The sequence below is a fragment of the Zea mays genome, chromosome 2, assembly GCF_902167145.1.
Source record: "Zea mays cultivar B73 chromosome 2, Zm-B73-REFERENCE-NAM-5.0, whole genome shotgun sequence".
NCBI lineage: Eukaryota > Viridiplantae > Streptophyta > Magnoliopsida > Poales > Poaceae > Zea > Zea mays.
The window spans coordinates 237472809-237484570 of NC_050097.1; positions in this window are offsets into that span (position 1 = coordinate 237472809).

An 11762-nucleotide genomic window follows, 5' to 3' on the forward strand; every position below is an offset into this window, starting at 1 on the left:
CTCTTGCGCTTGGATTGCTTCTTTTCTTTCTCACTTGTTCTTGTGATCAAAACTCCATTGTAATCAAGGCAAGAGGCACCAATTGTGTGGTGGCCCTTGCGGGGAAGTTTTGTTCCCGGCTTTGATTTGAGAAGAGAAGCTCACTCGGTCCGAGGGACCGTTTGAGAGAGGGAAGGGTTGAAAGAGACCCGGCCTTTGTGGCCTCCTCAACGGGGAGTAGGTTTGAGAGAACCGAACCTCGGTAAAACAAATCCGTGTGTCACACTTCATTATTTGCTCACGATTTGTTTTGCGTCCTCTCTCGCGGACTCGTTTATAATTCTAACGCTAACCCGGCTTGTAGTTGTGTTTATATTTGTAAATTTCAGTTTCGCCCTATTCACCCCCCTCTAGGCGACTATCAGGAAGCCTTATGACAGCCGATTTGATCACCACCCATACCCACAGGGAACCAGGATACCCGAGTTTGCAAAGTTTTCTGGTGACCAAGGAAAGAGCACGCGTGAGCACATAGGCCAGTTCCTAGCACAATTAGGAAAATTGGCCGACACCGAAGCATTCCGTGTGCGTTTATTTTCATTATCCTTAACAGGGACTGCATTCACATGGTATGCCACGCTCCCTCCTAATTCCATTTTGTCATGGAGAGACTTAGAGCAAAAATTTCATGAACATTTCTTCTCTGGTGATTATGAGCTAGATTTAGTAGACTTAGTGACCCTACGACAAGAAAAGGATGAATCGGTTAGTGATTATATCCGGAGATTCCAGGATACGAGAAACCGATGCTTTCAAATTCATTTAACAGATAAACAACTGGCGGGAATAGCCTTTGATGGATTACGCTATTATTTAAAAGAGAGATTAGAAGGCATCCAGTTCTTTACTCTAGCACAATTACATCAGAGAGCTTTGGCTTGTGAAAGCCGAAGCAAAGAACTAGTCAGAACGGTTCAGCATAATGTCCCTATAGTAGAACACAATCAAAGTAGTTCAGACGATGAACCAAAGAAAGTTTACACTGCCGAAATAGTTTGGCCCGAGCAGGCCAAATCTTCGACTTGCTACTCCTTGCAGTCAGTTCAAAAGGAACGACAGGAGGAGGTTAAGTTTACATTTAATGTCGGCAAATGTGATAAGATATTCGATGAATTACTAAAAAATGGTAACATTAAAATTGATTATATCGTTCCACCTGCCGACGAACTAAAGCGTCGCGCATACTGCAAGTGGCACAACTCATTTTCCCATGCCACTAATGATTGTAATGTGTTCCGACGACAAATTCAATCGGCCATTAATGAGGGACGATTGAAATTTCAGGAGGACACGGAGCCCTTCCCAATGAATGTGATCGACTTTAATGGCAAAAAGGTCCTAATTCGGCCCAACACAGCCGATAAGGGCAAAGACAAAGAAGTCGTCATCGGCAACGCACGGGAGGTCGATGGAAACAACAAAATTTCTTGCCGGAAAGTGATGGCCGAGAAGACTCCTGATGGAGGGGAGACACTAAAGGTAACCATCACAAACTCCAGCGCTGGAGGGCAAGCGCAGATAAAGGGACATGAGCGAGAACCCATACTACGCATCGCGGACGGTCCGGTGCCCAGGCGCGGACGGTTCGTAACATTACCGGACGGTCCGGAGCATTCCAGCGGACGGTCCGGCAACGCCGAAGAGCCACGACGACCACGTACCTTCAAACCACGACGACCAGAAATAGGTACGTGGAAAACTAACACGTTCAAGGCAACTGGTCGGTTGGTAAAATCTAGCCCGACCTTTGATCAATTATTGTCTAAATATGTGAAAAGGAAGGCTGGCCCAAGCGACCGGCCACCAAAGGGACCTCGCTTACCCACCCAGGTGCGACGGCAGGTTAGGCCGATTGGACCACCACACCAATCGGAAAGGACGGAAGGTCATAATGTTCAATTAAGACCTAACGTACCTGCATGGACACCTCCACCATCATATCCACCTATGCCATATCCATACACATACATACCTTCACCATATGTCCCGAATCAAATGTGGGGCATGCCACCATACCCATTTGGGATACCACAGTACCCCGCTTGGGGGGCACCCCAAACATCTGTATTCAATAGGTTGACACCTCCAGTACAAGACCGATTGAGAGCCCCTCAATCTGGTCCACGAGCACAGGCCCAGCAAGATTACCGAACAACTCGGCCCCAAAGGCTGACTAATCCGGCAGGGGGGCATAAAGCTACAACCTCCAACAATAAAGGAGACGTCATTAAAATAGGAACGACATATGTCGTCGTACAACAAAGTAACGAAGGGCCGATGATTTTTGGCGAATCGGCCAACACAAACAAAAAGGAAGGTACGGCTGTCAACAAAACAGCCGATCCAAAATATTCCATGCCCCGATGGTGCCCATCGGGATTGACACGATCGCAAAAAAGAAAATTACAGCGCCTTAGAGCAAAGGAGAATCAGGAAAAGGAGGCAGAAAGAATATTCAATGACACTCATCTGCAGTATCCGCCACCACAAAAGAGATGGAGACCAAAGGCCGTTGAGAAAAATCCAACGGCCACAAAGATAGAAAATAAAACGACAACTGTGCATCTCTCTGTAGGTATGGTAGACTGTCCGGCTATAAAGGCCGGATCATCTGTGCAGGACGCGGACCATCCGACCCCTGAGGCCGAACCATCCGCACTACACCAAGACACCACCAACGATGTACCGACACCCATGGAGGAAGATGACCTACAAGGGGAAGACCTGGTCGACTACGAAGCTACGCGAGAACACTTGGAAAATTAGAAAAAGTAAGGTGACGGATTGGTCAGGATCGCTATGACTCTCGACGGTGTCGGGACTGAGAGTTCGATCAAAGCTAAAAGAATCACGTCCGTTGAGTCAACCATCGGGACTAAGGCCACTACGTATCTTCCTAGCAAGTGTCAAGATGCCTAAGAAAACTGATGTGATCACATCGAGTTAGTTGCTTTTGGTTCGCTCAGCTCCACCAAAAGGCAGGGGGGCATATGTTGAACACCAAAATGAGCCGGCGGACCGTCCGGCCCTGAGGCCGGACGGTCCGCGCCTGTGGGCCGGACGGTCCGCGCCTGTGGGCCGGACGGTCCACGCGTGCGCAGAGCAGATTAGGGTTCCGAGTTTTGTGCTACGGTTGTTAGCTAAAATCACGGGAAAAGCTCGGAAATTAGTTTGTAAAGGGTCCAGCCCCCCTCCCCTATAAATAGAGAGGTATACGGCCGATTTGTAATCAACAATCGAATCAATACAACTTCTATTTCGCATTTTATCTTAGGAGTAGTTTTAGTTTAGCCCTAGTTTAGCCTTCCAATCCCCAAATTCTCCGCCTCTCCTCGACTCTACGTCGATTAGAGGAGTCTAGGTCGGTCTACCCGAGCCTAGACAACTCCTAGGATCTCTCCTCCCCGACGGGGTCCCTCCCGGGAGCGAGATCCAGGCGCCGCCGGCGATCTTCCGCCGCCCCTGCGCACGCGCGGACCGTCCGGCCCTAGGGTGCGGACCGTCCGGCCGTCAGGCAGGGAACCCGAGCTCCTGCACCAGGTCGCGGACCGTCCGGCCCTGTGCCGCGGACCGTCCGCGCCTGACCAGAGAGCACCGCCGCCTCGCGCCAGGCCGCGGACTGTCCGGCCCCCGCGCCCGGACCGTCCGCCCCTGTGCAGAGAGCACCGCCGCCGGTTCTTCTTGAGTATTTGGCGCTCCAAAAAAGCGTCAACAGTGAGCACGTGCTTCAGAGAAGGTCGAAGGGCTAAATAAGGATTTGTCTGCTTCAGAACACGACGAGACAAAGGGAGCTTGAAGAGATAAACACGACACATCATGTTAGCAGAAAGACAAAAATGCCCTTCAGGGGTTTCATGGATTCTGTTTATGGGCATGTGGCATTGCTGTAATTCTTGGGCCATCTAGAGGTTCCTCTCGTATGGATACACGTCATCTTCTCACGAACATCTAAAGAGCCGTCGATGCCAAACTTTTGTCTCTTATGTTCCGGAGAAGTAGCGAAATCTGCCCAAGTTTATGGCAGTCTGCCACAAATTTATTCGATAACATACAATCATATTTTTTTTAGTTCTTTCACTAGTATATGTATTTCATGAGCTTGTTCTATCATGCATAGAATGACATCAGTAGTCGTAGAACTGCTCCATGACATAAACTCAATACCAGCATCAGAACCTCTAGATCTGGCTTATAGTGCATCCCATATTTTCTGTGAGTGATCATATCGTGCATCGACTATAGAATCTCCTAGCGTGCTAATTATTGCCCCCTTGAACATAGTGTCGGCATCTTGGAACACTCGCCTATATTGGAACAACCGAAAGCCATTGAAAACAAGAACCATACCAAGGGCGGACATAGTGCCTGTCAAAGTAGTCATCCTGCTCGATGCTGTGTAGAAATATAGCAGTGACGATCAGCAACGGAGCGATGCACTAGGAAGGAGATGAAGCAGTCTCCCAAAAACGTGATTATTGCATATCCCTCATCCGAGCAGGTGAGAGCACTTGGACGATAATTCACTCTCCCGAAACTTGTGCGAATAATCATTTTCTTTAGCTTCCTGGCAGGGCACCATCCAAACAGCCCCGTACATAATTCAGGTGTTTCAGCGCTTCTCTGCATGCTGAGTGCGGAGCCTGCTCACGGTGTGAAGACTGGATGGGCCTCTGCTTGCTACACCAAATGAATCAACTTCCGAAAGCCAACATAATTTTTGACTAGGATGCGGCGGTCTGCACGAACTCGGATAGGTGCACAGTAGGCGGCGAGGTCGGCGATGAGCAGGTACACTAGAAATCGATTTTTAGTGGCGGTTCCTTAAAAGACCGTCAATAGAAATCAGAGATTTCTACAGGCAGCTTTCCTAGGGCTCGTTTGATAGAGCTCCTCTCCATGATTCTCTAGCGTCAAGAGCCGATTCTCTAATAGAGTGATTCTAAGTGATTCTCTAGCAGAAGTGAATCTATTTAATGAAAACTTTTTGGCAAATAGACTGTGAAGTGATTCCTGAGAGGTTAGAGAGTGGGAAGCAGGTTGAGAGCGGTGGGAAGCAGATTTTTGGCTCCCACTTTATAGTATAAAATAGAGACTAGATTCACTTTACTCCCACCATGGAGCAGTTAGATTTTTACCGTTTGGATATGCGGGAGTGATTCTGGCTAGGAGCGAAGTTGTGGGAGCTCTGCCAAACACCCCTTTAACGAACCGCCTATAGAAATAGCACTAGCGGTTGATAACTGAAACCGCTGGTAAAAGTTTTTTTCTACTAGTGGCAGGGCCATGGCGACGGGAGCAGCGCACGAGAGCGGTGACAAGGACAGGCGTGCGAGAGCGGGATTCTCTTGCTTCTCTGCCTTCTAGTTTCCCAAGGAAGTTACATGTGTACTCACGACAAAGAAGGAGCTATGTGCCACTTAATTTAAGTTGCAAGTGTACTACCTATACAAGATGAACCAATTGCAGAGGAAGTACAAGCTCACATGCCCTGACCAGTATGACCAATTGCAGAGGAAGTACAAGATGAACCAGTTGCATCTGCAAGCTCACAATTGCAGATGAACCAATTGCAAGTGTACTACCTATACAATATGAGGAATACATGCATCAAGCGAAGGAGAAATTCTTGAAATAATACACGGTGGATCGCCACCAGAAAGTTGTCAAACATGGAGAGACCGACATCGCATCTCTTCTATCTTCGAGCCCCCAACGTAAGTAAACCCGACGACATCCAATCTATTAAACAGTATGTAGATCATCAGCAGAATCAAATGAAACAACAGATTGGAGGGTTAGAAGAATCAATTAGAAAATTAACGCTTACGTTGGAGAAGTCTGTTGCTCCTAATTTTCCATCATATGAAACTAGTAACAGGATATCTATGTCTAATACATCGGCGACAAATGGGGATTCGTAGCCCCAGCCATTATATGGTATGCTGATGAACTCATATCCAGGGAAAGTACCTCCACCGCCATCCCTGCTTGGCAGATCGGTGCCCCTGGACACAGTCGGACCGTCCAAGCTTTTGCCTGGACAGTCCAGCCCTTACGCAGACCGTCCGGCTTTCCCTGCCGGATAGTCCGGGACCGCACCAGGGCTACCGTGTGGCACCCCAATAATAGCGAACACAACCGACCAGTTTGGATGTACCATCGGACATACTGGATACGCATACGCAGAACCTACTGTCGCACACTACACACCAAATTATTACACACCACAGCAGCAGTACGTTCCGCCCCCTACATATTGAAACCACAGCACGCCATACGATCACAGGCCGATCAACATTATCAATCGGTCACGGCGAGAAGGTCGGCATAACAATGCCCGACCGAATGAACCCCACAGCCTAGGGTCCGGTGGTTTGCCACCGAGCGCAATGGAGAAAATTAGAGAAGAGATGGTTGAACTATTTCGAGATAGGCTCGGAGTTAGTGTAGCTAGAGTGGGACAATCATATCAGAAACCATATGATCACCGGTTTGACACTGTCCGATATCCACAAGGGGCAAGGATACCAGAGTTTTCTAAGTTTTCTGGTGAAAATGGGAGAATGTCACATCCGGGCTTCGGGGCACCAAGACCCGGACGCGAACATAAACACCAGGTGTGCTGGGACCAAGTCTCACACATATGATGCATAGTGGCACAGGATCGAATGTCACATCTTTACTATATAACAGTAGTTCTATACAAAAATAATTAAATAATTACATCATATGAGGAAACAATCCAGCAACCCAAAGTTGAGTGTGAGACGACGGCCTAGACCTCTCACGAACACATCGCAGCATCCTCCATGCGCCTCATCCTATGGTACCTGTGTTAGAAATATGCCCTAGAGATAATCATAGAGATGAGCATATTTCTTTGTATCCATGATATATATATATTGCTTAATTGAATATCCATGGAAGGCACCTTGTATTGATTAGCAATTATGTGAATTGTTTGTGAGATTCTTTACTTATATGGTTATTCTAAATGATGTCCCTAGTCAGAGTCGGTGACTAGCACATGTATTGGTTGATGACTACATTTCACAAGTCATGAACATGGAGATGTTAAACTAGTAATGTGGGCGCATGTATGACATGAGGCTGGACCGACCCAACGTGAGATATTGTAATATAGTTCTCTTTTTGCAACATGAATACTGTATCCTTAGACCTGAGATTGTCGCATGTTCTCAAGATGTGAATTGACTTACTTAGGAACTATCAAACGCTATTCCGTAACTGGGTAGTTATAAAGGTAGTTTTGGGTTTGTCAGGAAGCATGCTGTGAGGCATGGTCAGTCAAGATGGAATTTGTCCCTCTCTTTGTGAGAGAGATATCTCTGGGCCCCTCGAGTGATTGGATCAAGAAATGCATGGCCGTGCTAGGGTAAAGAGTTAACCATTGAAAGGATTCCAATTCACAGTATCGAGAAAGAGAGGTCAGCTTAGAGCTAGACCAAATATCGTGAGACAAAGGGAACAACATGTACGTAATGTTGCAATGGTTCGTCTGATATGATCTTTACGTGCGCATAGGAGTTGACATGTCTTGCTAGAGGCCGCTGTCAATTATTGGGCCAAGTAATAGTACTCGGGCTATGTCTATTTGTACGTGAACCTATAGGGTCACACACTTAAGGGGAAGGAAGCCTAACTCGGATTAGATCCGAGATTAGACTGGGCTTTAGGGTTACTGATGGGCCTCGGTGTCAGAAGCCCACCATAACGCCTATATAATGAGGGGTGGGGCGCGGTTAGGCTTAACCTAATTCGCCACCAGCAAAAGAGTAACCGCTCGCCTCCCGCCCTCGCCAAGCCGCCGTCACGAACCTAGCAGTTCGGTACGCGGTGCTTCCTCCCTGTACGTGTGGATACCTCGGAGGTGCTGCATCTGGAGCACTAGGACGAACCATGCAAGGACGTGAAGGACGCCGACGACTGCACGGCACTGCTCGACGCGTTCGTCTACATCGAGACATCTTCCGCTGCTCTGCGCGTCTAGTGGTAATTCTATGACCTATAACCGCAGTAGTTCTTGGTATTATGGGGTTGAAAATTTTGTTTTGCGCTAGCGTAGCATCCCCGTAATCCAACAGTGGTATCGGAGCAGGTTCTGCGTAGTTTTAGGTCTGGATCTAGGTTCATGAGATGGATCTACTTGATGCACAGTTTGATTAGATCAATTGGTTATAAAGGGTTGAAGTAGATTACATCGGATATGACTGAAGAGATTAGTTCGTCCTTCTCTGTTATGTGCGCGACTTGCCCCTACCGGCTGGAATCACCATCGGGGCTAACTGCGCACACAACCAGCAGATTGACGTAACAGATCGACGTCATGAGTGTAATCTTCTTCGGGTCAAAAGTCTCGGTTTTGGGTTGATTTGATCAACCGCATGAGATTTTCAGTGGAATTTCCATACATACGATGCATGGAATCATGTGAGGTTTTCAGGGACCGTCGTGGCTATCTGCTGTAGTGGCGAACATATAGAAACGTGTTTGTCTAACCTGTTTTTGCAGGACATCTTGTGATCGGTATGGCTATTGTGTGTATATGATGCATATTAATGAATTATTCATGACCTGCGTGTCGTGACCAGGGCAATACGGCTGGAGCCACATGTATTGTCCAAATTTAATGTAATGACCTGCGTGTCAACATGTGATGATCCAAAGCATATATGTAATTTGTTTACCAGCATACGTTAGATAGGTCTTGAAGTACTCATCACCTGAAGGATGGCATACCTATATCATGGAGATGGAGATCATCGTGATGGACAGATTATTGGAGATGGGGATCACCATGTGACAGCAAGCCATACCGAATCACAACTGTTGTGTGAATGCCATTCTTAATGTTCTACTTGTTCATATTGCATATATGTCCTTGCGTGCGATGATATAAGTAGGACGATCCCTCATAAATGTTTAAGCTTAAATGCCTCTCCAAACCTTGCACTATCATAAGTCTTGTACAATTGGTGGTGGGTCTATGAAATTAGGGTGCCACCAGTTTTCCTTGACTAGATAGGTTTGTATCGGATACGAACTGCAGAAAGGGTTGGTTAACTTAAACAAAGTCAGCTTAATGGTTAAGGACTTTGGGGCATAAGGTTGAGAGCCGAGACATAGAGATGTCACCCAACAACAGGAGTCATATATATGATATGATTAGCAAGGAGTTGCTTACCGATCTACCTTGTCTTCTAGCGGTGATGCTAAAGCTCACTAGTAGACTTGTTAGTTGTGGGTTCTGAATCACTAAGTATCAATCGAGGGATATTGATTTTAGTGGGAGTAGACTATTAAATGTTTAATATGATTTACTCTGTCATGGATATTTTTGTCTTAATATTTTGCATTATTTTGTTGTAGATAAATGGCACCTAGCACACCAACATTTACTTTGCGATCAATTCTTGAAAAGGATAAGTTAAATGGAACAAACTATACGGATTGGATCCGTAACCTGAGAATTGTTCTCAGGGCTGAAAAAAGGAAGACGTTCTAGACACCCCACTACCAGAGGATCCTGGTGAAAATGCAACTGCTGCAGCTAAAACTGCTTACAAGAAAGCAATGGATGCTAATCTTGAAGTGAGTTGCCTAATGCTTGCTTGCATGGAGCCTGAGCTACAGATGCAGTTTGAGACAAACCATGAGGTGCACGATATGATCGTGGCGCTCAAGGATATGTTCCAGACTCAGGCTAGGACTGAAAGGTTCAATGTGTCCAAAGCCTTTTTGGAATGCAAGCTAGCAGAAGGCGCAGCAGTTGGGCCACACGTAATCAAAATGGTTGGTTACAGTCAGAGGTTGGAGAAGCTAGGCTTCCCAATAAGCCAAGAGTTGGCCACTGACTTCATTTTGGCATCTCTTCCGCCCAGTTATGGAAACTTCATTACGGACTACCATATGCATGGGGCGGAGAGGGGCCTCGATGAACTATGTGGCATGCTGAAAACAGCAGAGGGGGACATAAAGAAAAGCGCTGGCAGCAGCGGCCATGTGATGGCGGTCCAAAACAAACCCAACTTTAAGAAGAAGGGTAAATCTCAAAAGAAGAAGGGCAAGGCAAAGGATACAGTATCCAAGCCAAATCAAAAGCCCAAGGCTGGACCAGCTGCAGATGCAGAGTGCTTTTATTGCAAAGAACTTGGTCACTGGAAAAGGAATTGCAAGCAGTACTTGGCCTCTATTAAGGATCGCGGCGGTAAGGGTACAGCCGCAGCAGGTACACTTGCTATTCACATTACAGAAATTTTTCTTGCTGATTCTTATATTAATTCTTGGGTATTTGATACCGGATCGGTTGCCCATATTTGCAATTCGATGCAGGGAATGATAAGAAGTAGAAGCGTGAAAAGAGGAGAAGTTGATTTCCGGGTAGGCAATAATGCAAGAGTTGCTGCGTTGACCGTCGGGACGATGCAACTCCACCTCCCATCAGGATTTATTTTGGAGTTAAATAATTGTTATCTAGTTCCTAGTATGAGTCGAAACATTATGTCCCCTTCATGTTTGATGAAGGATGGTTATTCATTTGCGAGTGAAAACAATGGTTGTGTGATCTCTAAGAATGGCATGTTTGTGGCTTTTGCATCCATTATGAATGGGTTATTCATTTTAAATCTTGATGATGTACCTATCTATAATATTAGTGCTAAAAGGCCTCAGCCTAATGATTTAAGTCCTACCTACATGTGGCACTGTCGTTTGGGTCATATAAGTGAGAATCGCATGAAGAAGCTTCATTCTGATGGGCTTTTAACTTCGTTTGATTTTGAATCATACGAGACATGTGAAGCTTGCTTACTTGGTAAGATGACCAAGGCGCCCTTCACGGGTTTACTGGAGAGGACACTAGATTTATTGGAACTCATACATACTGATGTGTGCGGACCAATGAGTACGACAGCTAGGGGAGGATTCCAATACTTCATAACCTTCACTGATGATTTTAGTAGATATGGGTATGTCTACTTAATGAAACACAAGTCTAAATCCTTAGAAAAGTTCAAAGAGTTTCAGAATGAAGTAGAAAATCAGCGTGGCAAGAAAATTTAAGCACTGCGATCAGATCGTGGAGGTGAATATTTGAGTCATGAGTTTAGCAATCATCTAAGGAGTTGTGGAATTGTTCCACAGCTTACGCCGCCTGGAACGCCTCAGAGGAATGGCGTGTCTGAGCGACGTAATCGGACTTTATTGGATATGGTTCGATCAATGATGAGCCAGTCGGACCTACCTTTGTCGTTTTGGGGATACACTCTAGAAACAGCAGCTTTCACACTAAATAGGGTATCGTCTAAGTCCGTAGTTAAGACACCATATGAGATGTGGACTGGGAAGACTCCCAGTTTGTCTTTTCTGAAGATTTGGGGTTGTGAGGTTTACGTCAAGCGACTTCATTCGGATAAACTCACTCCAAAATCGGACAAGTGCATGTTCGTGGGATATCCAAAGGAAACTTTAGGATATTACTTTTACCACCGGTCAGAGGGCAAAGTGTTTGTCGCCCGGAACAGTGTGTTCTTAGAGAAAGAGTTTCTCAAAAGAGAGAAAAGTAAACAAAAGGTGTATCTTGAAGAAGTTCAGGATGAGCCAGTGGGACAAGATTCAACAAGTGATGCTAATGTAGCAGAACAAGTTGAGACGTCTATGGCAAGAGAATTACCACCGCAACCACGAAGGTCAGCAAGGCTTCG